At 47.5% G+C, this 26,864-nt stretch overlaps 19 non-coding genes across 19 annotated transcripts; all 19 read left to right on the top strand.

Moving 5' to 3' along the window:
- Nucleotides 1–351: 351 nt before the first annotated feature.
- Trnar-ucg (transfer RNA arginine (anticodon UCG)) lies at nt 352–424 on the top strand. The gene has a single exon. It is a non-coding gene; the product is annotated as a tRNA-Arg (tRNA).
- A 451-nt stretch (nt 425–875) lies between these two features.
- On the top strand, nt 876–948 carry Trnak-cuu (transfer RNA lysine (anticodon CUU)). Its single transcript has one exon. It is a non-coding gene; the product is annotated as a tRNA-Lys (tRNA).
- A 928-nt stretch (nt 949–1,876) lies between these two features.
- On the top strand, nt 1,877–1,949 carry Trnar-ucg (transfer RNA arginine (anticodon UCG)). Its single transcript has one exon. It is a non-coding gene; the product is annotated as a tRNA-Arg (tRNA).
- Nucleotides 1,950–2,401: 452 nt separating this feature from the next.
- Nucleotides 2,402–2,474, top strand: Trnak-cuu (transfer RNA lysine (anticodon CUU)). The gene has a single exon. It is a non-coding gene; the product is annotated as a tRNA-Lys (tRNA).
- Nucleotides 2,475–3,411: 937 nt separating this feature from the next.
- Nucleotides 3,412–3,484, top strand: Trnar-ucg (transfer RNA arginine (anticodon UCG)). Its single transcript has one exon. It is a non-coding gene; the product is annotated as a tRNA-Arg (tRNA).
- A 451-nt stretch (nt 3,485–3,935) lies between these two features.
- Nucleotides 3,936–4,008, top strand: Trnak-cuu (transfer RNA lysine (anticodon CUU)). Its single transcript has one exon. It is a non-coding gene; the product is annotated as a tRNA-Lys (tRNA).
- Nucleotides 4,009–4,960: 952 nt separating this feature from the next.
- On the top strand, nt 4,961–5,033 carry Trnar-ucg (transfer RNA arginine (anticodon UCG)). The gene has a single exon. It is a non-coding gene; the product is annotated as a tRNA-Arg (tRNA).
- A 5,761-nt stretch (nt 5,034–10,794) lies between these two features.
- On the top strand, nt 10,795–10,867 carry Trnar-ucg (transfer RNA arginine (anticodon UCG)). The gene has a single exon. It is a non-coding gene; the product is annotated as a tRNA-Arg (tRNA).
- An 8,234-nt stretch (nt 10,868–19,101) lies between these two features.
- Nucleotides 19,102–19,174, top strand: Trnak-cuu (transfer RNA lysine (anticodon CUU)). The gene has a single exon. It is a non-coding gene; the product is annotated as a tRNA-Lys (tRNA).
- A 926-nt stretch (nt 19,175–20,100) lies between these two features.
- Nucleotides 20,101–20,173, top strand: Trnar-ucg (transfer RNA arginine (anticodon UCG)). Its single transcript has one exon. It is a non-coding gene; the product is annotated as a tRNA-Arg (tRNA).
- A 451-nt stretch (nt 20,174–20,624) lies between these two features.
- Nucleotides 20,625–20,697, top strand: Trnak-cuu (transfer RNA lysine (anticodon CUU)). Its single transcript has one exon. It is a non-coding gene; the product is annotated as a tRNA-Lys (tRNA).
- Nucleotides 20,698–21,610: 913 nt separating this feature from the next.
- Nucleotides 21,611–21,683, top strand: Trnar-ucg (transfer RNA arginine (anticodon UCG)). The gene has a single exon. It is a non-coding gene; the product is annotated as a tRNA-Arg (tRNA).
- A 451-nt stretch (nt 21,684–22,134) lies between these two features.
- On the top strand, nt 22,135–22,207 carry Trnak-cuu (transfer RNA lysine (anticodon CUU)). Its single transcript has one exon. It is a non-coding gene; the product is annotated as a tRNA-Lys (tRNA).
- A 943-nt stretch (nt 22,208–23,150) lies between these two features.
- Nucleotides 23,151–23,223, top strand: Trnar-ucg (transfer RNA arginine (anticodon UCG)). The gene has a single exon. It is a non-coding gene; the product is annotated as a tRNA-Arg (tRNA).
- Nucleotides 23,224–23,673: 450 nt separating this feature from the next.
- On the top strand, nt 23,674–23,746 carry Trnak-cuu (transfer RNA lysine (anticodon CUU)). The gene has a single exon. It is a non-coding gene; the product is annotated as a tRNA-Lys (tRNA).
- Nucleotides 23,747–24,654: 908 nt separating this feature from the next.
- Nucleotides 24,655–24,727, top strand: Trnar-ucg (transfer RNA arginine (anticodon UCG)). Its single transcript has one exon. It is a non-coding gene; the product is annotated as a tRNA-Arg (tRNA).
- Nucleotides 24,728–25,178: 451 nt separating this feature from the next.
- Nucleotides 25,179–25,251, top strand: Trnak-cuu (transfer RNA lysine (anticodon CUU)). The gene has a single exon. It is a non-coding gene; the product is annotated as a tRNA-Lys (tRNA).
- Nucleotides 25,252–26,161: 910 nt separating this feature from the next.
- On the top strand, nt 26,162–26,234 carry Trnar-ucg (transfer RNA arginine (anticodon UCG)). The gene has a single exon. It is a non-coding gene; the product is annotated as a tRNA-Arg (tRNA).
- Nucleotides 26,235–26,684: 450 nt separating this feature from the next.
- Nucleotides 26,685–26,757, top strand: Trnak-cuu (transfer RNA lysine (anticodon CUU)). Its single transcript has one exon. It is a non-coding gene; the product is annotated as a tRNA-Lys (tRNA).
- The last annotated feature ends 107 nt before the right edge of the window (nt 26,758–26,864 follow it).

The following is a 26,864-nucleotide window of genomic DNA, read 5'->3' on the forward strand; positions in this document are numbered from 1 at the left end:
GAGGCAGTTTGAATTACATTCTATAGATGTACTTCTCACAAATCTCAGACCCACTCGCGGTCGTCGTCGTCGTCGTCGTCGTCGCCGCCGCCGCCGTCGCCGCCGCTTCTGCAGAAGTAGCAAATTGCCATTGTAGCAAATGCGGCGAGGGACACCCTGCCATCGATTCCGAATGCTCAAAGTGTGTTGTCTTGTTTCCCTGTCTATGTTTGGTCGGTCTCGTAAGAGGTTGAATGTAACGAATGGGCGGGAAAGAGTAAGGGGCAGCGGCTGTGTGGAACGAAAACACAATTCCTCAGGGGCGTGAGCGTTTCGAGATGACTCGTATATAAATTGTAATTGGTCGTCAGTGACCGTGTGGCCTAATGGATAAGGCGTCGGACTTCGGATCCGAAGATTGCAGGTTCGAATCCTGTCATGGTCGTATTTTCCAGTTCTGAAAAAGAAACATACCGTTTTAATGTAGCAATTGAGCAATACGAAACCGTCTGAATGTTGCTGTTGACCATTCTGTGCTTGGAGATGGTCTTTAGCCTGAAACACACACAACAAGACCGGTGTTAACTAGCGAAATGGACGGCAGAGTGCCGTCACCGCGAGTTTTGACTGGTACTTGCACATCTAAAACAACGTCGGAAAGTAACTCGTTCGGCTTTTGAGTCACATCAAGTATGTGTGTAAATTTTGACGCCGCTAGCTCTGCAGATTGTCATGCAATTCCTTTACCTCTCAGAAATGATTATGAAATAAAAGTGAAGTACGTGACGAGTGTGACGTTAGGTAAACATTATTCAGCATGGAGAGATTCTGTATGGGACCACCCAACCCAAACGAGTACAGTGTGATCTGCTACCCAGCAGGTATGCAACGAGGCAGAACGGGTAGCTCAGTCGGTAGAGCATGAGACTCTTATTCTCAGGGTCGTGGGTTCGAGCCCTACGCTGGGCGGAACGGAAATTTTTTCCGCTGCAGATGTAAATTAACGTTTTTCTGATTAACGTGATGTAATGGAAATAGCAACTTTAAAATTTGCCTACGTCTCCATCAGTCGCAAGAAAACTGTATTTGAAGGTGAAGGTGATTTTGTAGACATGTGTGAAAGTCATGTTCTGTAGTGCAGGTGGTTTTGTTTGGAGAGAACATCGGCTACGTGTCAGATGTGTAGCCAAGCAGTAATGGGTCGCCATAGCTGCAAATATTAGTCGAAAATATGAAGTGTTGTCAGCTCAAGTCTGATGATTCAGACGACCGTACGGACGAAGTACGCAAAAGTGCCACTAGGCGGCGCCTGTTTAGCTCAGTGGTGGAGCATTGGTCTAGTAAACCAGGGTTCGTGAGTTCCATCCTCACAGGAGGAAGACGAATCTGGGAAATCAGTTGCGCATCGTGGCCGTATAGCAAACAGTATCTGTGGTGAGGAACAATTAGCGACAGGCGTATTATTAAGAATTACTCTCAGATGCGATTAAGGCGAATGGCGCAGATAAAGCATTTGCCAAAGCAGTACGGCATAAGGTGGAACGAGGCAGTCTGAATTACATTCTATAGATGTACTTCTCACAAATCTCAGATCATCTCGCGGTCGTCGTCGTCGTCGTCGTCGTCGTCGTCGTCGTCGCCACCGCCGCCGCTTCTGCAGAAGTAGCAAATTGCCATTGTAGCAAACGCGGCGAGGGACACCCTGCCATCGATTCCAAATGCTCAAAGTGTGTGGTCTTGTTTTCCTGTCTATGTTTGGTCGGTCTCGTAAGAGGTTGAATGTAACGAATGGGCGCGAAAGAATAAGGGGCAGCGGCTGTGTGGAACGAAAACACAATTCCTCAGGGGCGTGCTCGTTTCGAGATGAGTCGTATATAAGTTGTACTTGGTCGTCAGTGACCGAGTGGCCTATTGGATAAGGCGTCGGACTTCGGATCCGAAGATTGCAGGTTCGAATCCTGTCACGGTCGTATTTTCCAGTTCTGAAAAACAAACGTACCGTTTTAATGTAGCAATTGAGCAGTACGAAACCGTCTGAATGTTGCTGTTGACTATTCTGTGCTTGGAGATGGTCTTTAGCCTGAAACACAACACAACAAGACCGGTGTTAACTAGCGAAATGGTCTGCAGAGTGCCCTAACCGCGAGTTTTGACTGGTACTTGCACATCTAAAACAACGTCGGAAAGTAACTCGTTCGGCTTTTGAGTCACATCTAGTATGTGTGTTAATTTTGACGCCGCAAGCTCTGCAGATTGTCATGCAATTCCTTTACCTCTCAGAAATGATTATGAAATAAAAGTGAAGAACGTGACGAGTGTGACGTTAGGAAAACATTAGGCAGCATGGAGATATACTGTATGGGACTACCCAACCCAAACGAGTACAGTGTGATCTGCTACCCAGCAGGTATCCAACGAGGCAGCACGGCTAGCTCAGTCGGTAGAGCATGAGACTCTTATTCACAGGGTCGTGGGTTCGAGCCCTACGCTGGGCGGAACGGAATTTTTTTCCGCTGCAGACGTAAATTACCGATTTTCTGATTAACGTGATGTAATGGAAATAGCAACTTTAAAATTTGCCTACGTCTCCATCAGTCGCAAGAAAACTGTATTTGAAGGTGAAGGTGATTTTGAAGACATGTGTGAAACTCATGTTCTGAAGTGCAGGTGGTTTTGTTTGGAGAGAACATCGGCTACGTGTCAGATGTGTAGCCAAGCAGTAATGGGTCGCCATAGCTGCAAATATTAGTCGAAAATATGAAGTGTTGTCAGCTGAAGTCTGATGATTCAGACGACTGTACGGACGAAGTACGCAAAAGTGCCACTAGGCTGCGCCTGTTTAGCTCAGTGGTGGAGCATTGGTCTAGTAAACCAGGGTTCGTGAGTTCCATCCTCACAGGAGGAAGACGAATCTGGGAAATCAGTTGCGCATCGTGGCCGTATAGCAAACAGTATCTGTGATGAGGAACAATTAGCGACAGGCGTATTATTAAGAATTACTCTCAGATGTGATTAAAGCGAATGGTGCAGATAAAGCATTTGCCAAAGCACTACGGCATAAGGTGGGACGAGGCAGTTTGAATTACATTCTATAGATGTACTTCTCACAAATCTCAGACCCACTCGCGGTCGTCGTCGTCGTCGTCGTCGTCGTCGTCGTCGTCGCCGCCGCCGCCGTCGCCGCCGCTTCTGCAGAAGTAGCAAATTGCCATTGTAGCAAATGCGGCGAGGGACACCCTGCCATCGATTCCGAATGCTCAAAGTGTGTTGTCTTGTTTCCCTGTCTATGTTTGGTCGGTCTCGTAAGAGGTTGAATGTAACGAATGGGCGGGAAAGAGTAAGGGGCAGCGGCTGTGTGGAACGAAAACACAATTCCTCAGGGGCGTGAGCGTTTCGAGATGACTCGTATATAAATTGTAATTGGTCGTCAGTGACCGTGTGGCCTAATGGATAAGGCGTCGGACTTCGGATCCGAAGATTGCAGGTTCGAATCCTGTCATGGTCGTATTTTCCAGTTCTGAAAAAGAAACATACCGTTTTAATGTAGCAATTGAGCAATACGAAACCGTCTGAATGTTGCTGTTGACCATTCTGTGCTTGGAGATGGTCTTTAGCCTGAAACACACACAACAAGACCGGTGTTAACTAGCGAAATGGACGGCAGAGTGCCGTCACCGCGAGTTTTGACTGGTACTTGCACATCTAAAACAACGTCGGAAAGTAACTCGTTCGGCTTTTGAGTCACATCAAGTATGTGTGTAAATTTTGACGCCGCTAGCTCTGCAGATTGTCATGCAATTCCTTTACCTCTCAGAAATGATTATGAAATAAAAGTGAAGTACGTGACGAGTGTGACGTTAGGTAAACATTAGGCAGCATGGAGAGATTCTGTATGGGACCACCCAACCCAAACGAGTACAGTGTGATCTGCTACCCAGCAGGTATGCAACGAGGCAGGACGGGTAGCTCAGTCGGTAGAGCATGAGACTCTTATTCTCAGGGTCGTGGGTTCGAGCCCTACGCTGGGCGGAACGGAAATTTTTTCCGCTGCAGATGTAAATTAACGTTTTTCTGATTAACGTGATGTAATGGAAATAGCATCTTTAAAATTTGCCTACGTCTCCATCAGTCGCAAGAAAACTGTATTTGAAGGTGAAGGTGATTTTGTAGACATGTGTGAAAGTCATGTTCTGTAGTGCAGGTGGTTTTGTTTGGAGAGAACATCGGCTACGTGTCAGATGTGTAGCCAAGCAGTAATGGGTCGCCATAGATGCAAATATTAGTCGAAAATATGAAGTGTTGTCAGCTGAAGTCTGATGATTCAGACGACCGTTCGGACGAAGTACGCAAAAGTGCCACTAGGCGGCGCCTGTTTAGCTCAGTGGTGGGGCATTGGTCTAGTAAACCAGGGTTCGTGAGTTCCATCCTCACAGGAGGAAGACGAATCTGGGAAATCAGTTGCGCATCGTGGCCGTATAGCAAACAGTATCTGTGGTGAGGAACAATTAGCGACAGGCGTATTATTAAGAATTACTCTCAGATGTGATTTAGGCGAATGGCGCAGATAAAGCATTTGCCAAAGCAGTACGGCATAAGATGGGTCGAGGCAGTCTGAATTACATTCTATAGATGTACTTCTCACAAATCTCAGAGCATCTCGCGGTCGTCGTCGTCGTCGTCGTCGTCGTCGTCGTCGTCGTCGTCGTCGCCGCCGCCGCCGCCGCCGCCGCCGCCGCTTCTGCAGAAGTAGCAAATTGCCATTGTAGCAAATGCGGCGAGGGACACCCTGCCATCGATTCCAAATGCTCAAAGTGTGTGGTCTTGTTTTCCTGTCTATGTTTGGTCGGTCTCGTAAGAGGTTGAATGTAACGAATGGGCGGGAAAGAGTAAGGGGCAGCGGCTGTGTGGAACGAAAACACAATTCCTCAGGGGCGTGAGCGTTTCGAGATGAGTCGTATATAAGTTGTACTTGGTCGTCAGTGACCGTGTGGCCTAATGGATAAGGCGTCGGACTTCGGATCCGAAGATTGCAGGTTCGAATCCTGTCACGGTCGTGTTTTTCCAGTTCTGAAAAACAAACATACCGTTTTAATGTAGCAGTTGAGCAGTACGAAAACGTCTGAATGTTGCTGTTGACCATTCTGTGCTTGGAGATGGTCTTTGGCCTGAAACACACACAACAAGACCGGTGTTAACTAGCGAAATGGTCGGCAGAGTGCCCTCACCGCGAGTTTTGACTGGTACTTGCACATCTAAAACAACGTCGGAAAGTAACTCGTTCGGCTTTTGAGTCACATCAAGTATGTGTGTTAATTTTGACGCCGCAAGCTCTGCAGATTGTCATGCAATTCCTTTACCTCTCAGAAATGATTATGAAATAAAAGTGAAGAACGTGACGAGTGTGACGTTAGGAAAACATTAGGCAGCATGGAGAGATACTGTATGGGACCACCCAACCCAAACGAGTACAGTGTGATCTGCTGCCCAGCAGGTATACAACGAGGCAGCACGGCTAGCTCAGTCGGTAGAGCATGAGACTCTTATTCACAGGGTCGTGGGTTCCAGCCCTACGCTGGGAGGAACGGAATTTTTTTCCGCTGCAGATGTAAATTACCGATTTTCTGATTAACGTGATGTAATGGAAATAGCAACTTTAAAATTTGCCTACGTCTCCATCAGTCGCAAGAAAACTGTATTTGAAGGTGAAGGTGATTTTGTAGACATGTGTGAAACTCATGTTCTGAAGTGCAGGTGGTTTTGTTTGGAGAGAACATCAGCTACGTGTCAGATGTGTAGCCAAGCAGTAATGGGTCGCCATAGCTGCAAATATTAGTCGAAAATATGAAGTGTTGTCAGCTGAAGTCTGATGATTCAGACGACCGTATGGACGAAGTACGCAAAAGTGCCACTAGGCGGCGCCTGTTTAGCTCAGTGGTGGAGCATTGGTCTAGTAAACCAGGGTTCGTGAGTTCCATCCGCACAGGAGGAAGACGAATCTGGGAAATCAGTTGCGCATCGTGGCCGTATAGCAAACAGTATCTGTGATGAGGAACCATTAGCGACAGGCGTATTATTAAGAATTACTCTCAGATGTGATTAAGGCGAATGGCGCAGATAAAGCATTTGCCAATGCAGTACGGCGAGTTCTTCGGCGTAACTCGAGAGGGTTGCGCCCTTCGATATTATTGTCGTTAATTTCGAAGTGCTAGGAGTTTCAGTGATCGCTGCAGCTGCCGTTGTCCCGAGCCTTTGCCGCCGTTGGTCCCAGCCGCCGCTGCCGCCGCCGCCGCCGCCGCCGGTCTCCCGCCGACGCCGGTTGCCGCCATCGTATCCGGTTCCTGCCGCTGCTGCTGTTGCCGACCGCCGCCGCCGCCGCCACCGCCGCCGCCGCTCCATGCCTGTCTTTCTTTCTGTCGTCTCTGCTTACGTCTTACCCTTCCTCTTCGTCAGTCTCTTGTCCTTGTCCTTTGACTGTCCCCTGTTATTTTTCCTCTTTTCCTCTCTCCCACTTATCCTCTCACCATGACAACCCCCACAACTACCGCCACTACCACTGCAATCGTGTACACGTCCCCCTCACTTGCTGCCACCACCATCACGTGGTGTGCTCAATCACCGCCTCCCCCATATATTCCCCCCCTCCTCACTCTTCCCACCCCCGCTCCTTTTGTTGCTCCCTCCCCTGTTCCTACCCCCCATGCCTCACGTGACCCATTCCCTCCCCTCCCACATGTGACTCATGCCACCCCCGCCAGGGTTGTTGCCCGTCGGGCCACCACCCACGCCACACCATCATCATCGTCATCACCATCACCATCACCATCGCCCTCGCCATCGCCAGTGCCAACCACTGCCACTGCATCTTCTGTGGCGCCAGCCCCAGCGCCAGCACCAGCACCACCACCAGTGCCTGCACCGCCGGTGGGACCTGCCGTCTCCCGCCATCTCCCGGTCGTCCCCATCCCCCACACCTCTTCCCGTCCCTCTCCCGCTGTGAAACGTCCCAGCGGCACCCCAGCCTCTTCTGCTCCCAAGAAGTCGCAGACTCTCCCCCCTCCAACCCCCCAGGATGCCATGGATACCACCTCACCTTCCCTATCTACTCCCTCCTCTACCTCCCCCTCCTACAGGTACCTCCTTTCTCACCCTGATCCCTCTCTCCTGGAGGCCCGCAATCTTACCCTTCTCCTCCGCCAGCACTTCCCCGGAGCCCCGATCTCCCTTCTCACCCCCCGTCGGGACTCCGTCCTGATCACATCCCCCAGCCCCACCCTCCACTCCGACATCCTCTCACGCATTCCCCTCACCCGGTTTGGTCCCCATGCCTCCCTTGCCCCTGCTCCCCCCCCTCCTCATCCCGACAACCCCAGCCGCCCTGTCGCCCACCGACCCTCACTGCCGTGATCACTCGGCTTAGCCCGATGATCACGGAGGAGGAGGTGTTGGCGGAGCTGAAGGCCCATCCCTATCTAGAGGTTCGAGCTGTCCGCCGGATTCACAATCCAGCCGGCCCCACCTGCCTCATGCGGGTGTTCTCCGAGCATGCTCCCTCCATAGACCTCCTCCTCAAGGAGGGTGCCCTCCTTTTCAACCGCCGTTATAAGGTCGACCCCTCCCGCTCCCCTCCACAGTCCATCCGCTGCCAGAGGTGCTTGCGCTATAATGCACATCCTACATCTGAGTGCCGCGAGGCCCCCGTCTGCCCGCACTGCAAAGAAGCACACTTCCTCCGGCAGTGCCCCAAACTTCAGTCCCCCCCCTCCTGTAACACCTGTAACCTCCAACACCCAACCTACTCCCAAAAGTGCAAGGCCCGACCCCCTCCCTCCGCTCCTGAACTCACTGTCCCTGTCCGCCCCTTGGATGCCCCCACCCCTCCCGGCAATTCCCTCCGTCCCCCCCCCACAGCTGAGGACATCATTCGCTTTGTAACCGTTGTCCTTCAGAACATCCACCCCTTTCAGCGCCCCCACACCCTCCAGCAGGTATCCCTTGCCGCCCGTTCCGTCTTCCAGCTCAACACTTACGCCACCTACTCCCATAACCAGGCCCATTTTACCTTCTCCCGTCTCGACACCCTCGTCTAAATTCCCACTATGGCGCGACAGCAACGTATCCTGTTTAACAACATCCGTTCCCTTCCTGTCAACAAGAATCTCCTTATGCATACCCTCACCACACACCGCGTGGATGCCTTCCTCCTAAACGAAACATTTCTCCAGCCCCACCATACTGTCCATACCTCGCCCTACCTCCTTCACCGCTCTGACAACCCCCTCCCGATAGCGCGTGGCGGAGTTGCCATTGGCCACCATCGCCAGATCCCTGTTCGGCTCCAACCCCTCCTTCCCAACCCCACGGAACACCTGATCCTTAGTCTATTCTTCCCCGGCCTCACCGTTACCTGCGCCACCATCTATGTCCGCCCCTCTGCCCCTATTCCTTTTGACTTCCTTTCCCACATCGACCGTACCTTCTCCTCCTACGTGATTGCCGCAGTTCTCAATATCCATAGTCGCTCCGCCACCCAGTTACGGCGGTGGCATCGGTTCCTCGCCACCATCCAAGGAGATGTCCTTCCTCTTCCCCAACACACCCGCCCTGAATCCAATACCACACCCGATGTCGTCCTAGCCTCCCCCAATCTCCTTGGCCGCATAGCGGTGGACGTCCTCGACCCTATTGGCAGTGACCATCTCCCTGTCCTTCTTACCATATCAGACGGTCGTCGCCCCCGTCCCGATCCTCGCCTTGACCCACCCCCCAAGTATGTCCATGATTACTCCCGTGCCGACTGGAATGCATACCGGAATACCCTTACTACCCGAGTCGATAGCCACCCCCTCACCTACCACCGCCCACATGACATAACCCATGCCGCATCCTTTCTCCAGCAGACCTTGTCTGAGGCCGTGGAGGCCCACATCCCTACCGTCGCCATCCACCCGCACCGTCCCACTTTACCCCCACAGGCCGTCCTCCTCCTTCGAGAATCCCGTCGTCTCTACCGTGCCTTCCTCCACACGCGTGACCGGGACACACTACAACGCCACCGGCAACTCCAGAGACACATCGGGAACTTGCTCGCGGCTAAGAAACGCCGGGACTGGCGACAGACATGCACCCGTCTTAATGCTACCCTACCTATTAACTCGTCCAAATACTGGTCAGCCTTCCGCCGCCTTACTGGATCAAAACCCCCCCCCTTACTATCCTCTCCTTCATAATGACAATCCCTTTCCTGACAACCTTAGTAAGGCCAACCATTTTGCCTCCTACCTCACCGATGTCTTTACCATCCCTGACGATCCCCAGTTCGATTATTCCCTCTTCCCCGATGTCCGCGATCGAACTGACACCTCTATCCCTCCACTAGCTCCTGGCTTCCAGTACTTGGACAACATTACACACACTGAACTCAATAACCCTATAACTACTCAAGACATCATCGATATACTCCGCACCAAACGCAACACTGCTCCTGGTCACGACCGTGTTACTTACCGTCACCTCCGTGAAGCTCCCGCCCCCTTCCTCTCCACCCTGGCCAGGCTGTACAATGTGGTCTTGTTCACCGGCTTCTACCCCGACCTGTGGAAAACCTCCCGGATCCTGATGTTCCTCAAACCCGATAAACCACCTTCCGCTGTCTCCTCCTACCGTCCTATAAGCCTTACCTCGGTCTTCAGCAAGGTCCTGGAATCCATTCTAACCCGCCGCATCCACCAGCATCTCCACCGGCACCGCTTCCTTCCCTCCACCCAATGTGGCTTTCGACCAACCTTCTCTGCCGATGACCTTCTCCTTCACCTCACTCACCTCCTCTCCGAACAACTCAACTCCCGTCGCTCTTATTCAAAGGGTCGTGGGTTCGAGCCCTACGCTGGGCGGAACGGAATTTTTTTCCGCTGCAGATGTAAATTACCGATTTTCTGATTAACGTGATGTAATGGAAATAGCAACTTTAAAATTTGCCTACGTCTCCATCAGTCACAAGAAAACTGTATTTGAAGGTGAAGGTGATTTTGTAGACATGTGTGAAACTCATGTTCTGAAGTGCAGGTAGTTTTGTTTGGAGAGAACATCAGCTACGTGTCAGATGTGTAGCGAAGCAGTAATGGGTCGCCATAGCTGCAAATATTAGTCGAAAATATGAAGTGTTGTCAGCTGAAGTCTGATGATTCAGACGACCGTACGGACGAAGTACACAAAAGTGCCACTAGGCGGCGCCTGTTTAGCTCAGTGGTAGAGCATTGGTCTAGTAAACCAGGGTTCGTGAGTTCCATCCTCACAGGAGGAAGACGAATCTGGGAAATCAGTTGCGCAACGTGGCCGTATAGCAAACAGTATCTGTGATGAGGAACCATTAGCGACAGGCGTATTATTAAGAATTACTCTCAGATGTGATTAAGGCGAATGGCGCAGATAAAGCATTTGCCAAAGCAGTACGGCATAAGGTGGGACGAGGCAGTTTGAATTACATTCTATAGATGTATTTCTCACAAATCTCAGAGCCACTCGCGGTCGTCGTCGTCGTCGTCGTCGTCGTCGTCGTCGTCGTCGTCGCCGCTTCTGCAGAAGTAGCAAATTGCCATTGTAGCAAATGCGGCGAGGGACACCCTGCAATCGACTCCAAATGCTCAAAGTGTGTGGTCTTGTTTTCCTGTCTATGTTTGGTCGGTCTCGTAAGAGGTTGAATGTAACGAATGGGCGCGAAAGAGTAAGGGGCAGCGGCTGTGTGGAACGAAAACACAATTCCTCAGGGGCGTGAGCGTTTCGTGATGAGTCGTATATAAGTTGTACTTGGTCGTCAGTGACCGTGTGGCCTAATGGATAAGGCGTCGGACTTCGGATCCGAAGATTGCAGGTTCGAATCCTGTCACGGTCGTGTTTTTCCAGTTCTGAAAAACAAACATACCGTTTTAATGTAGCAATTGAGCAGTGCGAAAACGTCTGAATGTTGCTGTTGACCATTCTGTGCTTGGAGATGGTCTTTAGCCTGAAACACACACAACAAGACCGGTGTTAACTAGCGAAAAGGTCGGCAGAGTGCCCTCACCGCGAGTTTTGACTGGTACTTGCTCATCTAAAACAACGTCGGAAAGTAACTCGTTCGGCTTTTGAGTCACATCAGGTATGTGTGTTAATTTTGACGCCGCAAGCTCTGCAGATTGTCATGCAATTCCTTTACCTCTCAGAAATGATTATGAAATAAAAGTGAAGAACGTGACGAGTGTGACGTTAGGAAAACATTAGGCAGCATGGAGAGATACTGTATGGGACCACCCAACCCAAACGAGTACAGTGTGATCTGCTAACCAGCAGGTATCAAACGAGGCAGCACGCCTAGCTCAGTTGGTAGAGCATGAGACTCTTATTCAAAGGGTCGTGGTTTCGAGCCCTACGCTGGGCGGAACGGAATTTTTTTCCGCTGCAGATGTAAATTACCGATTTTCTGATTAACGTGATGTAATGGAAATAGCAACTTTAAAATTTGCCTACGTCTCCATCAGTCACAAGAAAACTGTATTTGAAGGTGAAGGTGATTTTGTAGACATGTGTGAAACTCATGTTCTGAAGTGCAGGTAGTTTTGTTTGGAGAGAACATCAGCTACGTGTCAGATGTGTAGCCAAGCAGTAATGGGTCGCCATAGCTGCAAATATTAGTCGAAAATATGAAGTGTTGTCAGCTGAAGTCTGATGATTCAGACGACCGTACGGACGAAGTACACAAAAGTGCCACTAGGCGGCGCCTGTTTAGCTCAGTGGTAGAGCATTGGTCTAGTAAACCAGGGTTCGTGAGTTCCATCCTCACAGGAGGAAGACGAATCTGGGAAATCAGTTGCGCAACGTGGCCGTATAGCAAACAGTATCTGTGATGAGGAACCATTAGCGACATGCGTATTATTAAGAATTACTCTCAGATGTGATTAAGGCGAATGGCGCAGATAAAGCATTTGCCAAAGCAGTACGGCATAAGGTGGGACGAGGCAGTTTGAATTACATTCTATAGATGTATTTCTCACAAATCTCAGAGCCACTCGCGGTCGTCGTCGTCGTCGTCACCGCCGCCGCTTCTGCAGAAGTAGCAAATTGCCATTGTAGCAAATGCGGCGAGGGACACCCTGCCATCGATTCCGAATGCTCAAATTGTGTGGTCTTGTTTTCCTGTCTATGTTTGGTCGGTCTCGTAAGAGGTTGAATGTAACGAATGGGCGGGAAAGGGTAAGGGACAGCGGCTGTGTGGAACGAAAACACAATTCCTCAGGGGAGTGAGCGTTTCGTGATGAGTCGTATATAAGTTGTACTTGGTCTTCAGTGACCGTGTGGCCTAATGGATAAGGCGTCGGACTTCGGATCCGAAGATTGCAGGTTCATTCTGGCTTTAGCCGTCGCCGCGGTCGGACGTGCTTGTTGTTTACTCCGCGTACGTTAGCGCTATCGCCGGTGTTTGGTGTTTACGTGAAGTTAGCTGTACATTTTCGCTGTTATTTTTTGAGTGGTGTCTCTGAGAAGTGTTTTTATAGTGCTTTCGTCCGTTCCACGTCTCGTGCTTCGCCGCAATTTCGGTTGTTGCCGGAATTTCGTCGGAACCGACGACCATGTCTGACACCGTCAGGAAGAATACTTTCGTCTTCTCGTTCGAGAAAGAAACACGGCCGGTCCAACCCACTGCGCTGGAAATCCACGATTGGCTGACTGAGGTAATCGGTATAAATTCTGACTCTGTTCATACCACGCAATTAGATGCTGAAAAATACTGTGTTTTTGTTAAATTTCTGAACTCAGTGACAGTCGATAAGTTGCTTGCAAAATGGGGTAATTCCGTCGAATTTGTTCATCGAGACGGTTCAAAAAGTAATGTCTCTGTACGAAAAGCTGATATCATGTACACCAATGTCAGGATTTTGAATGTTCCAATTGAAATTGATAATCAGTTGATCAAGGACGCTCTATCTAAATATGGCGAAGTTAAATCTATCTATAACGAAAGATGGTCGAAGCTATACAAGATACAGTGTTTTAACGGCATTAGATCCGTTGAAATGGAGGTGAAAGCCAACATTCCGTCCCATATATCCGTTGCAGGCCATAAAGCACATGTTGTGTATTCTGGTCAGGAGCGCACGTGCAATATTTGCAATGAGACGGGTCATTTCCGACAAGATTGTCCGCGCCGTGTTTTTGTTCTTCGGAACAATCTAACACAGCGTCAAAAACTGACCCTCAGCGATGTCTTACCAAATAGCACTTCCCTTCTTTCGGTTAACGACAGTGGTGCATGTACTTCTGCAGTGCCCGCCATAACTACTACGGAGTTCCCTCCCCTGAGCGTCATTACATCACACCCTTCTGTTTCCGATTGCGATCTCCAGAATAAGAAGCGACCGTTGGAAATGACCGATGACGGCTCGGACGGCGAGTCCGCCCGTAATTCGCCTTCCACCCGCAAGCAGAAGCAGTGTAATGCGGATGTGCTCGAGGAAACAAACAGTACATGTATTGACGTGACGACAGCCGCTAAGGCAACCCGGCCGCTGTCGGCGGCTGAACAGGTACAAACGGTCCACGGAGGGGACGCAGTAACGATTGTCGCGGAGACGGAAGAGGCGCACTCCGAAGCACAAGAGGTGACGGAGCGGAACCCAACTCAAGAATTTACAGACCCACAAACCGCCGACTCAGTCAGTGCTCTGGAGCTAGTGACGGAAGAACAAGGAAATGGCACTCGTAAAAAGGACGCTGTTGAGGCAGCTTCGGTCACAACGGTGGTAAAGATAGACAATCCGAATGACGGCGCGTTGAACCAAGATGTCCGAAGACGCCGACTCAAACTGCAACCTAATCTCAAAGCTTCCCGTAACCAAAGCAAACAACAACCAGCACAAGAGGAAGCGACGGCCAAGAACGTCTTGTATGAAATCATCACGGAAAGACCTAAGGAGGTACCTTCAAGTGACGTTAGTGATGCAAAGCCCCTCGGTAAAACTAAAACCCGAGATGTTCGGAATCCTGCACCAAAATGAGGCTGTAAGATGAAAAAAAAAAAAGGGATTTTGTTGAACCAGTTTCATTTCTAATTGTACTACTGTCTTAGTCATATTTCAGAGGAACCAGATGAAGTGTTTACCGAGCTTCAAATACTGACTATTCTTTTAGATGTTTGTTTAAGCAGAGTCGTTTCTCCCTTCTAGGTGCTGCACATCTCTTTTTTTTTATTAATATTTTGTTCTCTTTTTAATCACTTATTTACTTTTTATGCAAACTAAATGTCCCAGGCATATACAATTACGACTATCAATATTAACAGGATTACATCCGTGACTAAAGTTACAGCGCTCAAGGATTATTTATATGAGTCAGGGACGGACATTGCTTTCCTACAGGAAGTAGTGCTGACTAATCTTACAGTGCCTGGATATTTGGCGATTTTAAATGTCTCACTTGACACCAACGTCGGTACAGCAATTTTAGTCAGGGAGGGGATTCCTGTCTCGGATGTCGAGAGGTTGGACTCCGGCAGAGCGATAGGTATAAAAGTCTTTGGTTCTACCCTTATCAATCTGTATGCCCCTTCTGGCACATCCAATAGAATGGAAAGAGCACAGTTCTATAAAGAAGAAATCATTTATTTATTACGGAAAAACCCAAACGATCTTATAATAGGCGGTGATTTTAATTGTGTGATAAATAAGAAAGACCAGGTTCCGAATTTTAATACCTGCAACGAACTGAAGCGTTTCGTCACTGTTTTACAGCTTAAAGATGCTTGGGAAATAATGTATCCCACATTTGTGGCATTTACATTCCTAGGTCCTCACTCACGTAGCAGGATCGACAGACTCTACATATCGCAAAGTCTAGTTAGCTCCTTCATTAAAGCAGAGACGATTCCAGTTTACTTTTCTGATCATAGCTCCGTGCTAGCTTCCATCAACCTTACTGCGCAACCCACTCGCCGTTTTAGAAGTTCATGGCACCTTAATACGTCACTGATGCAGGACGACGGATTAGAAGAAAGTTTGACAGAAGCGTGGGCATTGTGCCTCCGCTCTGCAGATAGACACGTCTCAGTACTAGACTGGTGGTGCAACAGGGCAAAGCCTAAACTGAGAAAAGTTCTCATCCAGTATAGTGTACAACGATCGAAAGACTTGAAAAATTCCATAGAATTTTATTATACCATGCTGCGAAATTTATATGAGCAGGCAAACACTTCCAACGTCCGTCTGGCAGATATCAAGCAAACTAAGGCCAAATTGCTCAGTCTTAAAAGACAGCAGATGGAGGGTCTGAAATTAAAATCCAAGGCTAAGACAGTCGTGGAGGATGAACATGCTTCCTTGTACCATCTACTGAAGCACGAAAGAAACAGGAGACGCACCTTCATTGATGGACTTCAGTCTGAAACTGGCGAGACACTCACGACTCAGAGAGACATCGTCAATGCAGTGCACAAATATTACGAAGACCTATACACTGCCAACCCGGTATGTGAAGAGTCCTTCGATGAGTTCCTTAGTTACATAGCTCCACAGGTCTCGGACGAGGAAAACGAAGACCTTCTCGTTGAGTGTACTAACTAAGATATCCACAGAATCATCTGCAAATCTCCTCTGAGGAAATCGCCGGGACCGGATGGTTTGCCTGTTGAATTTTATAAACGATACTGGCCACTGATTGGTGACATGTTTACCCGAATGACGAACGAGGTGCTTCAGGGAAAGCATTTACCTGCTGTTTTTAAAGAGAGCACAATAGTACTAATCCCAAAAAATGCTGCAAAAAGAAACCTCAACAACTTTCGTCCTATCTCCCTGTTAAACTCCGATTATAAAATCATCGGCAGAATTTTAAACAACAGACTCTCACAGTTGGCCAAAAAGATAGTAAGTCCATACCAGTCCTGTGTGCCTACCAAGAGCATTTTCAAAAGCATAGCTGAATATAGAGATATAATTGCAATCACTGCTGTGACCACCATAAAATGTGCTATCATGTTTATTGACTTCCAGAAAGCATTTGATCGTGTGGATCATAGATTCCTTAGTGCCACACTGAACAAAATAGGTTTTAATGAGCGAGTCGTAAGTGTGATCAGAAATGTTGCAACAGGCATCAGCGCTTGTATATCAGTTAACTGCCAGAGGACAAAGCAGATTCAGATCAGGCGCGGCGTTCCTCAAGGAAGCCCCCTTTCCATGTTCCTATTCGTGCTTTCATTAGAACCTTTCCTCCGCAGTGTTCATGCCACTCTAACTGGCATCACATTATCTGGTCACCGAACAGTCATAAACGCCTATGCCGATGATGTCGGAGTCGTCCTGCGAAATCCCGACGACATTTTGAAATTGGAAACGCTAATTAAAAAGTACTGTAGAGTCTCCGGAGCAGGTGTCAACGCAAACAAAAGCAAACTCCTAAACCTGCGGGGTTTTCAACATACCACCTTAGCCTGGGCCACAATGGTCACCCAATGCAAAGCACTAGGAATAACACTGACACCTTGTCCGTTAAAAATGGCAGCTATCAATTGGAGAAATACGTCGGGACAACTTCTTGGAACAACAAGGGAAAACCTCCACCGTAACATGAACCAAGTTCAGAGGGTGATTTTCATTAACCACTGCATTCTCTCCAGGAGTTACTTTATAGCACAGATCTTCCCACTACCGAAAATGATTGGAAAAAAGATAATGTCTACCATTGCCAGCTATCTTTGGAGAGGGGATATATTCAGAGTCGACGCAAAAACTGCGACCTTAGATCCCAGGAATGGAGGTTTGGGGTTAGTTGACATCAGAAATAAGGCGTCTGCGCTTTTTATAAAAAGGACCGCCACTATCCTTAGCGACCACGCTGATAGCATTACAACTAAATTATTTGAAGTTGTCAGGCCTGCCAGTTTACAGGCGCCGGTGAATGTGCAAAAAATAAATAACCGGCTCCAGTACGTTCGTGTATATTTTGTGGAATTCAGCTATCTCGGCGGTGTCATCATCAACTCACGACGGATCACGGCCCGCGATATTCTGTGCCATCGAAAGAAAATGGAGGGGAGAAACAAATTGGAAAGTAAATACCCACACACTGATTGGGACGCCATATGGAAAAATATTAATATGCGTGGTCTACCATCGGACGTCAAGTCAGCGTGGTATAAAACAGTGAATGAGACCGTAAGCACCAATGAAAGGTTACATGCAATCGGCGTTAGCGACACGAACCTATGTCTCAAATGTAAATTGATCGACACGTTAGTGCACAGATTCACGTGCGGTGGCAATCTACAACTCTGTAATTGGATTAGGGAACAACTGGCTTTTCTTACGAGATCTTCGGTGGAAAATTTTCCCCCTGTTACATTCCTCAGGCCTCAGACTTGCTATTTTCCAGCAGCAAAAAAAACTCGGTCCATTGGTTAATGGGACACTATGTGAATTACGTAATTAATCACCTGGGAAATGACAATTCCACTGATTTTTACATGTACTTGAAGTGTGCTTTTTATAACGCCCTGAAATATAAAGACCACAAGAAAAACTACGGCAATATGCTTAAAATTGTATTCGAGCGACTGGGCATTGGTTGACAAGCCAACGGGATAAACAAAAATCGTTTATTTAAGCGAAACGACGCTTAAACAAAAACAATTGGGGAGAAGTACAATTTTACAGTTTCATATTACAATCACTTATCCTCTGCTGGCAAAGAAGGCTATTTTGTTTATTGCACAGAAGAAGCCGAAGCCGAAAGCCAGTATCGCAGGGTTAAAGATAAATTGTTTTCTTATACATTCATTTTATGACTGAGAAGGAAGTCTCATTTGTTTCCATGGAAGGGAACATACTTTTTTATTATTATTATTAATCTCAAGAAGGAAAGGAGGCTATGGAATTAGTGCCTTAACATAAAATTCCTTCTTCACATTCCATGAAGATTTTTCTTTTACGATAAAAAAAATAACAAACAAACAAAAATAATAATAATAACAATAAAAAAACTAAACAGAAATTAAAAAAATAATATACAGGTTCAGGGTCCACTACTTCCTACAACTTTATTATATATTACAAAGAAGTATGCTAGGTTGCCGAGAAGCAGTGGATGAGAAAAAAAAAAAAAAAAAAAAAAAAAAAAAAAAAAAAAAAAAAAAAAAGCACTAAAGCTATAACCTTCAATCTCTATTGCCTCGGCATGACATAAATTTTTTGTTTCAAATGAAGCATCTTTTGGTTCAGGATTTCGAAGGCAAAACAGCATATATCTACGTATACACAAGATGTAAAATTTCTTATTGAAAACTATGATAAAGACACGCCTCAGCAACAGGACTGGGTGGAGACATCGCAGCCAGGCCTCGAGATTTTGACCCCTGCCCGCTTTGCCTCCGCCTGCCTCATGCTGCTTATATAAAAAAAAAAAGTGGTTAAAAAAATGGATAAGGCGTATAAAAAAAAAACAAAAAAAAAAGGTGGCCGAGTGGTAAAGGCATCTAAAAAAAAAAAAGTGGTTAAGGCGTTGGACTGCTAATCCAAAAAAAAAAAAGAAAAAAAAAAGTGGCTAGGATACCTGGCTTTCACCCAGGAGGCCCGGGTTCGATTCCTGGTACCGGAATGTAATTTTTTCGGAACAATTAAGAAAAAAAAAAAAAATCCTGTCACGGTCGTGTTTTTCCAGTTCTGAAAAACAAACATACCGTTTTAATGTAGCAATTGAGCAGTACGAAACCGTCTAAATGTTGCTGTTGACCATTCTGTGCTTGGTGATGGTCTTTAGCCTGAAACACACACAATAAGACCGGTGTTAACTAGCGAAATGGTCGGCAGAGTGCCCTCACCGCGAGTTTTGACTGGTACTTGCACATCTAAAACAACGTCGGAAAGTAACTCGTTCGGCTTTTGAGTCACATCAAGTATATGTGTTAATTTTGACGCCGCAAGCTCTGCAGATTGTCATGCAATTCCTTTACCTCTCAGAAATGATTATGAAATAAAAGTGAAGTACGTGACGAGTGTGACGTTAGGAAAACATTAGGCAGCATGGAGAGATTCTGTATGGTACCACCCAACCCAAACGAGTACAGTGTGATCTGCTACCCAGCAGGTATCCAACGAGGCAGCACGGCTAGCTCAGTCGGTAGAGCATGAGACTCTTATTCACAGGGTCGTGGGTTCGAGCCCTACGCTGGGCGGAACGGAAATCTTTTTCCGCTGCAGATGTAAATTAACGTTTTTCTGATTAACGTGATGTAATGGAAATAGCAACTTTAAAATTTGCCTACGTCTCCATCAGTCGCAAGAAAACTGTATTTGAAGGTGAAGGTGATTTTGTAGACATGTGTGAAAGTCATGTTCTGTAGTGCAGGTGGTTCTGTTTGGAGAGAACATCGGCTACGTGTCAGATGTGTAGCCAAGCAGTAATGAGTCGCCATAGCTGCAAATGTTAGTCGAAAATATGAAGTGTTGTCAGCTGAAGTCTGATGATTCAGACGACCGTACGGACGAAGTACGCAAAAGTGCCACTAGGCGGCGCCTGTTTAGCTCAGTGGTAGAGCATTGGTCTAGTAAACCAGGTTTCGTGAGTTCCATCCTCACAGGAGGAAGACGAATCTGGGAAATCAGTTGCGCATCGTGGCCGTATAGCAAACAGTATCTGTGGTGAGGAACAATTAGCGACAGGCGTATTATTAAGAATTACTCTCAGATGGGATTAAAGCGAATGGCGCAGATAAAGCATTTGCCAAAGTGGTACGGCATAAGGTGGGACGAGGCAGTCTGAATTATATTCTATAGATGTACTTCTCACAAATATCAGAGCCTCTCGCGGTCGCCGTCGTCGTCGTCGTCGTCGTCGTCGTCGCCGCCGCCGCCGTTTCTGCAGAAGTAGCAAATTGCCATTGTAGCAAATGCGGCGAGGGACACCCTGCCATCGATTCCGAATGCTCAAAGTGTGTGGTCTTGTTTTCCTGTCTATGTTTGGTCGGTCTCGTAAGAGGTTGAATGTAACGAATGGGCGGGAAAGAGTAAGGGGCAGCGGCTGTGTGGAACGAAAACACAATTCCTCAGGGGCGTGAGCGTTTCGATATGAGTCGTATATAAGTTGTACTTGGTCGTCAGCGACCGTGTGGCCTAATGTATAAGGCGTCGGACTTCGGATCCGAAGATTGCAGGTTCGAATCCTGTCATGGTCGCGTTTTCCAGTTCTGAAAAAGAAACATACCGTTTTAAAGTTGAAATTGAGCAGTACGAAACCGTCTGAATGTTGCTGTTGACCATTCTGTGCTTGGAGATGGTCTTTAGCCTGAAACACACACAACAAGACCGGTGTTAACTAGCGAAATGGTCGGCAGAGTGCCCTCACCGCGAGTTTTGACTGGTACTTGCACATCTAAAACAACGTCGGAAAGTAACTCGTTCGGCTTTTGAGTCACATCAAGTGTGTGTGTTAATTTTGACGCCGCAAGCTCTGCAGATTGTCATGCAATTCCTTTACCTCTCAGAAATGATTATGAAATAAAAGTGAAGAACGTGACGAGTGTGACGTTAGGAAAACATTAGGCAGCATGGAGAGATACTGTATGGGACCACCCAACCCAAACGAGTACAGTGTGATCAGCTACCCAGCATGTATCCAACGAGGCAGCACGGCTAGCTCAGTCGGTAGAGCATGAGACTCTTATTCACAGGGTCGTGGGTTCGAGCCCTACGCTGGGCGGAACGGAATTTTTTTCCGCTGCAGATGTAAATTACCGATTTTCTGATTAACGTGGTGTAATGGAAATAGCAACTTTAAAATTTGCCTACGTCTCCATCAGTCGCAAGAAAACTGTATTTGAAGGTGAAGGTGATTTTGTAGACATGTGTGAAACTCATGTTCTGAAGTGCAGGTGGTTTTGTTTGGAGAGAACATCGGCTACGTGTCAGATGTGTAGCCAAGCAGTAATGGGTCGCCATAGCTGCAAATATTAGTAGAAAATATGAAGTGTTGTCAGCTCAAGTCTGATGATTCAGACGACCGTACGGACGAAGTACGCAAAAGTGCCGCTAGGCGGCGCCTGTTTAGCTCAGTGGTAGAGCATTGGACTAGTAAACCAGGTTTCGTGAGTTCCATCCTCACAGGAGGAAGACGAATCTTGGAAATCAGTTGCGTATCGTGGCCGTATAGCAAACAGTATCTGTGATGAGGAACAATTAGCGACAGGCGTATTATTAAGAATTACTCTCAGATGGGATTAAGGCGAATGGCGCAGATAAAGCATTTGCCAAAGCAGTACGGCATAAGGTGGGACGAGGCAGTCTGAATTACATTCTATAGATGTACTTCTCACAAATCTCAGAGCCTCTCGCGGTCGTCGTCGTCGTCGTCGTCGTCGTCGCCGCCGCTTCTGCAGAAGTAGCAAATTGCCATTGTAGCAAATGCGGCGAGGGACACCCTGCCATCGATTTCGACTGCTCAAAGTGTGTGGTCTTGTTTTCCTGTCTATGTTTGGTCGGTCTCGTAAGAGGTTGAATGTAACGAATGGGCGGGAAAGAGTAAGGGGCAGCGGCTGTGTGGAACGAAAACACAATTCCTCAGGGGCGTGAGCGTTTCGATATGAGTCGTATATAAGTTGTACTTGGTCGTCAGTGACCGTGTGGCCTAATGGATAAGGCGTCGGACTTCGGATCCGAAGATTGCAGGTTCGAATCCTGTCACGGTCGCGTTTTCCAGTTCTGAAAAAGAAACATACCGTTTTAAAGTAGAAATTGAGCAGTACGAAACCGTCTGAATGTTGCTGTTGACCATTCTGTGCTTGGAGATGGTCTTTAGCCTGAAACACACACAACAAGACCAGTGTTATCTAGCGAAATGGTCGGCAGAGTGCCCTCACCGCGAGTTTTGACTGGTACTTGCACATCTAAAACAACGTCGGAAAGTAACTCGTTCGGCTTTTGAGTCACATCAAGTATGTGTGTTAATTTTGACGCCGCAAGCTCTGCAGATTGTCATGCAATTCCTTTACCTCTCAGAAATGATTATGAAATAAAAGTGAAGTACGTGACGAGTGTGACGTTAGGAAAACATTAGGCAGCATGGAGAGATTCTGTATGGTACCACCCAACCCAAACGAGTACAGTGTGATCTGCTACCCAGCAGGTATCCAACGAGGCAGCACGGCTAGCTCAGTCGGTAGAGCATGAGACTCTTATTCACAGGGTCGTGGGTTCGAGCCCTACGCTGGGCGGAACGGAATTTTTTTCCGCTGCAGATGTAAATTACCGATTTTCGTATTAACGTGATGTAATGGAAATAGCAACTTTAAAATTTGCCTACGTCTCCATCAGTCGCAAGAAAACTGTATTTGAAGGTGAAGGTGATTTTGTAGACATGTGTGAAACTCATGTTCTGAAGTGCAGGTGGTTTTGTTTGGAGAGAACATCGGATACGTGTCAGATGTGTAGCCAAGCAGTAATGGGTCGCCATAGCTGCAAATATTAGTGGAAAATATGAAGTGTTGTCAGCTGAAGTCTGATGATTCAGACGACCGTACGGACGAAGTACACAAAAGTGCCGCTAGGCGGCGCCTGTTTAGCTCAGTGGTAGAGCATTGGTCTAGTAAACCAGGGTTCGTGAGTTCCATCCTCACAGGAGGAAGACGAATCTGGGAAATCAGTTGCGCATCGTGGCCGTATAGCAAACAGTATCTGTGATGAGGAACCATTAGCGACAGGCGTATTATTAAGAATTACTCTCAGATGTGATTAAGGCAAATGGCGCAGATAAAGCATTTGCCAAAGCAGTACGGCATAAGGTGGGACGAGGCAGTTTGAATTACATACTATAGATGTACTTCTCACAAATCTCAGAGCCTCTCGCGGTCGTCGTCGTCGTCGTCGTCGTCGTCGTCGTCGTCGTCGTCGTCGTCGTCGTCGCCGCCGCCGCTTCTGCAGAAGTAGCAAATTGCCATTGTAGCAAATGCGGCGAGGGACACCCTGCCATCGATTCCGAATGCTCAAAGTGTGTGGTCTTGTTTTCCTGTCTATGTTTGGTCGGTCTCGTAAGAGGTTGAATGTAACGAATGGGCGGGAAAGAGTAAGGGGCAGCGGCTGTGTGGAACGAAAACACAATTCCTCAGGGGAGTGAGCGTTTCGTGATGAGTCGTATATAAGTTGTACTTGGTCGTCAGTGACCGTGTGGCCTAATGGATAAGGCGTCGGACTTCGGATCCGAAGATTGCAGGTTCGAATCCTGTCACGGTCGTGTTTTTCCAGTTCTGAAAAAAAACATACCGTTTTAATGTAGCAATTGAGCAGTACGAAACCGTCTGAATGTTGCTGTTGACCATTCTGTGCTTGGAGATGGTCTTTAGCCTGGAACACACGCAACAAGACCGGTGTTAACTAGCGAAATGGTCGCAGAGTGCCCTCACCGCGAGTTTTGACTGGTACTTGCACATCTAAAACAACGTCGGAAAGTAACTCGTTCGGCTTTTGAGTCACATCAAGTATGTGTGTTAATTTTGACGCCGCAAGCTCTGCAGATTGTCATGCAATTCCTTTACCTCTCAGAAATGATTATGAAATAAAAGTGAAGTACGTGACGAGTGTGACGTTAGGAAAACATTAGGCAGCATGGAGAGATTCTGTATGGTACCACCCAACCCAAACGAGTACAGTGTGATCTGCTACTCAGCAGGTATCCAACGAGGCAGCACGGCTAGCTCAGTCGGTAGAGCATGAGACTCTTATTCACAGGGTCGTGGGTTCGAGCCCTACGCTGGGCGGAACGGAAATCTTTTTCCGCTGCAGATGTAAATTACCGATTTTCGTATTAACGTGATGTAATGGAAATAGCAACTTTAAAATTTGCCTAAGTCTCCATCAGTCGCAAGAAAACTGTATTTGAAGGTGAAGGTGATTTTGTAGACATGTGTGAAAGTCGTGTTCTGTAGTGCAGGTGGTTCTGTTTGGAGAGAACATCGGCTACGTGTCAGATGTGTAGCCAAGCAGTAATGGGTCGCCATAGCTGCAAATGTTAGTCGAAAATATGAAGTGTTGTCAGCTGAAGTCTGATGATTCAGACGACCGTACGGACGAAGTACGCAAAAGTGGCACTAGGCGGCGCCTGTTTAGCTCAGTGGTAGAGCATTGGTCTAGTAAACCAGGTTTCGTGAGTTCCATCCTCACAGGAGGAAGACGAATCTGGGAAATCAGTTTCGCATCGTGGCCGTATAGCAAACAGTATCTGTGATGAGGAACAATTAGCGACAGGCGTATTATTAAGAATTACTCTCAGATGGGATTAAAGCGAATGGCGCAGATAAAGCATTTCCCAAAGTGGTACGGCATAAGGTGGGACGAGGCAGTCTGAATTATATTCTATAGATGTACTTCTCAAAAATATCAGAGCCTCTCGCGGTCGCCGTCGTCGTCGTCGCCGCCGCCGCTTCTGCAGAAGTAGCAAATTGCCATTGTAGCAAATGCGGCGAGGGACACCCTGCCATCGATTCCGAATGCTCAAAGTGTGTGGTCTTGTTTTCCTGTCTATGTTTGGTCGGTCTCGTAAGAGGTTGAATGTAACGAATGGGCGGGAAAGAGTAAGGGGCAGCGGCTGTGTGGAACGAAAACACAATTCCTCAGGGGCGTGAGCGTTTCGATATGAGTCGTATATAAGTTGTACTTGGTCGTCAGTGACCGTGTGGCCTAATGGATAAGGCGTCGGACTTCGGATCCGAAGATTGCAGGTTCGAATCCTGTCATGGTCGCGTTTTCCAGTTCTGAAAAAGAAACATACCGTTTTAAAGTTGAAATTGAGCAGTACGAAACCGTCTGAATGTTGCTGTTGACCATTCTGTGCTTGGAGATGGTCTTTAGCCTGAAACACACACAACAAGACCGGTGTTAACTAGCGAAATGGTCGGCAGAGTGCCCTCACCGCGAGTTTTGACTGGTACTTGCACATCTAAAACAACGTCGGAAAGTAACTCGTTCGGCTTTTGAGTCACATCAAGTGTGTGTGTTAATTTTGACGCCGCAAGCTCTGCAGATTGTCATGCAATTCCTTTACCTCTCAGAAATGATTATGAAATAAAAGTGAAGTACGTGACGAGTGTGACGTTAGGAAAACATTAGGCAGCATGGAGAGATTCTGTATGGGACCACCCAACCCAAACGAGTACAGTGTGATCTGCTACCCAGCAGGTATCCAACGAGGCAGCACGGCTAGCTCAGTCGGTAGAGCATGAGACTCTTATTCACAGGGTCGTGGGTTCGAGCCCTACGCTGGGCGGAACGGAATTTTTTTCCGCTGCAGATGTAAATTACCGATTTTCGTATTAACGTGATGTAATGGAAATAGCAACTTTAAAATTTGCCTACGTCTCCATCAGTCGCAAGAAAACTGTATTTGAAGGTGAAGGTGATTTTGTAGACATGTGTGAAACTCATGTTCTGAAGTGCAGGTGGTTTTGTTTGGAGAGAACATCGGATACGTGTCAGATGTGTAGCCAAGCAGTAATGGGTCGCCATAGCTGCAAATATTAGTGGAAAATATGAAGTGTTGTCAGCTGAAGTCTGATGATTCAGACGACCGTACGGACGAAGTACACAAAAGTGCCGCTAGGCGGCGCCTGTTTAGCTCAGTGGTAGAGCATTGGTCTAGTAAACCAGGGTTCGTGAGTTCCATCCTCACAGGAGGAAGACGAATCTGGGAAATCAGTTGCGCATCGTGGCCGTATAGCAAACAGTATCTGTGATGAGGAACCATTAGCGACAGGCGTATTATTAAGAATTACTCTCAGATGTGATTAAGGCAAATGGCGCAGATAAAGCATTTGCCAAAGCAGTACGGCATAAGGTGGGACGAGGCAGTTTGAATTACATACTATAGATGTACTTCTCACAAATCTCAGAGCCTCTCGCGGTCGTCGTCGTCGTCGTCGTCGCCGCCGCCGCTTCTGCAGAAGTAGCAAATTGCCATTGTAGCAAATGCGGCGAGGGACACCCTGCCATCGATTCCGAATGCTCAAAGTGTGTGGTCTTGTTTTCCTGTCTATGTTTGGTCGGTCTCGTAAGAGGTTGAATGTAACGAATGGGCGGGAAAGAGTAAGGGGCAGCGGCTGTGTGGAACGAAAACACAATTCCTCAGGGGAGTGAGCGTTTCGTGATGAGTCGTATATAAGTTGTACTTGGTCGTCAGTGACCGTGTGGCCTAATGGATAAGGCGTCGGACTTCGGATCCGAAGATTGCAGGTTCGAATCCTGTCACGGTCGTGTTTTTCCAGTTCTGAAAAAAAACATACCGTTTTAATGTAGCAATTGAGCAGTACGAAACCGTCTGAATGTTGCTGTTGACCATTCTGTGCTTGGAGATGGTCTTTAGCCTGGAACACACGCAACAAGACCGGTGTTAACTAGCGAAATGGTCGCAGAGTGCCCTCACCGCGAGTTTTGACTGGTACTTGCACATCTAAAACAACGTCGGAAAGTAACTCGTTCGGCTTTTGAGTCACATCAAGTATGTGTGTTAATTTTGACGCCGCAAGCTCTGCAGATTGTCATGCAATTCCTTTACCTCTCAGAAATGATTATGAAATAAAAGTGAAGTACGTGACGAGTGTGACGTTAGGAAAACATTAGGCAGCATGGAGAGATTCTGTATGGTACCACCCAACCCAAACGAGTACAGTGTGATCTGCTACTCAGCAGGTATCCAACGAGGCAGCACGGCTAGCTCAGTCGGTAGAGCATGAGACTCTTATTCACAGGGTCGTGGGTTCGAGCCCTACGCTGGGCGGAACGGAAATCTTTTTCCGCTGCAGATGTAAATTACCGATTTTCGTATTAACGTGATGTAATGGAAATAGCAACTTTAAAATTTGCCTAAGTCTCCATCAGTCGCAA

This window comes from Schistocerca gregaria, chromosome 10 (assembly GCF_023897955.1).
Source record: "Schistocerca gregaria isolate iqSchGreg1 chromosome 10, iqSchGreg1.2, whole genome shotgun sequence".
Lineage (NCBI taxonomy): Eukaryota > Metazoa > Arthropoda > Insecta > Orthoptera > Acrididae > Schistocerca > Schistocerca gregaria.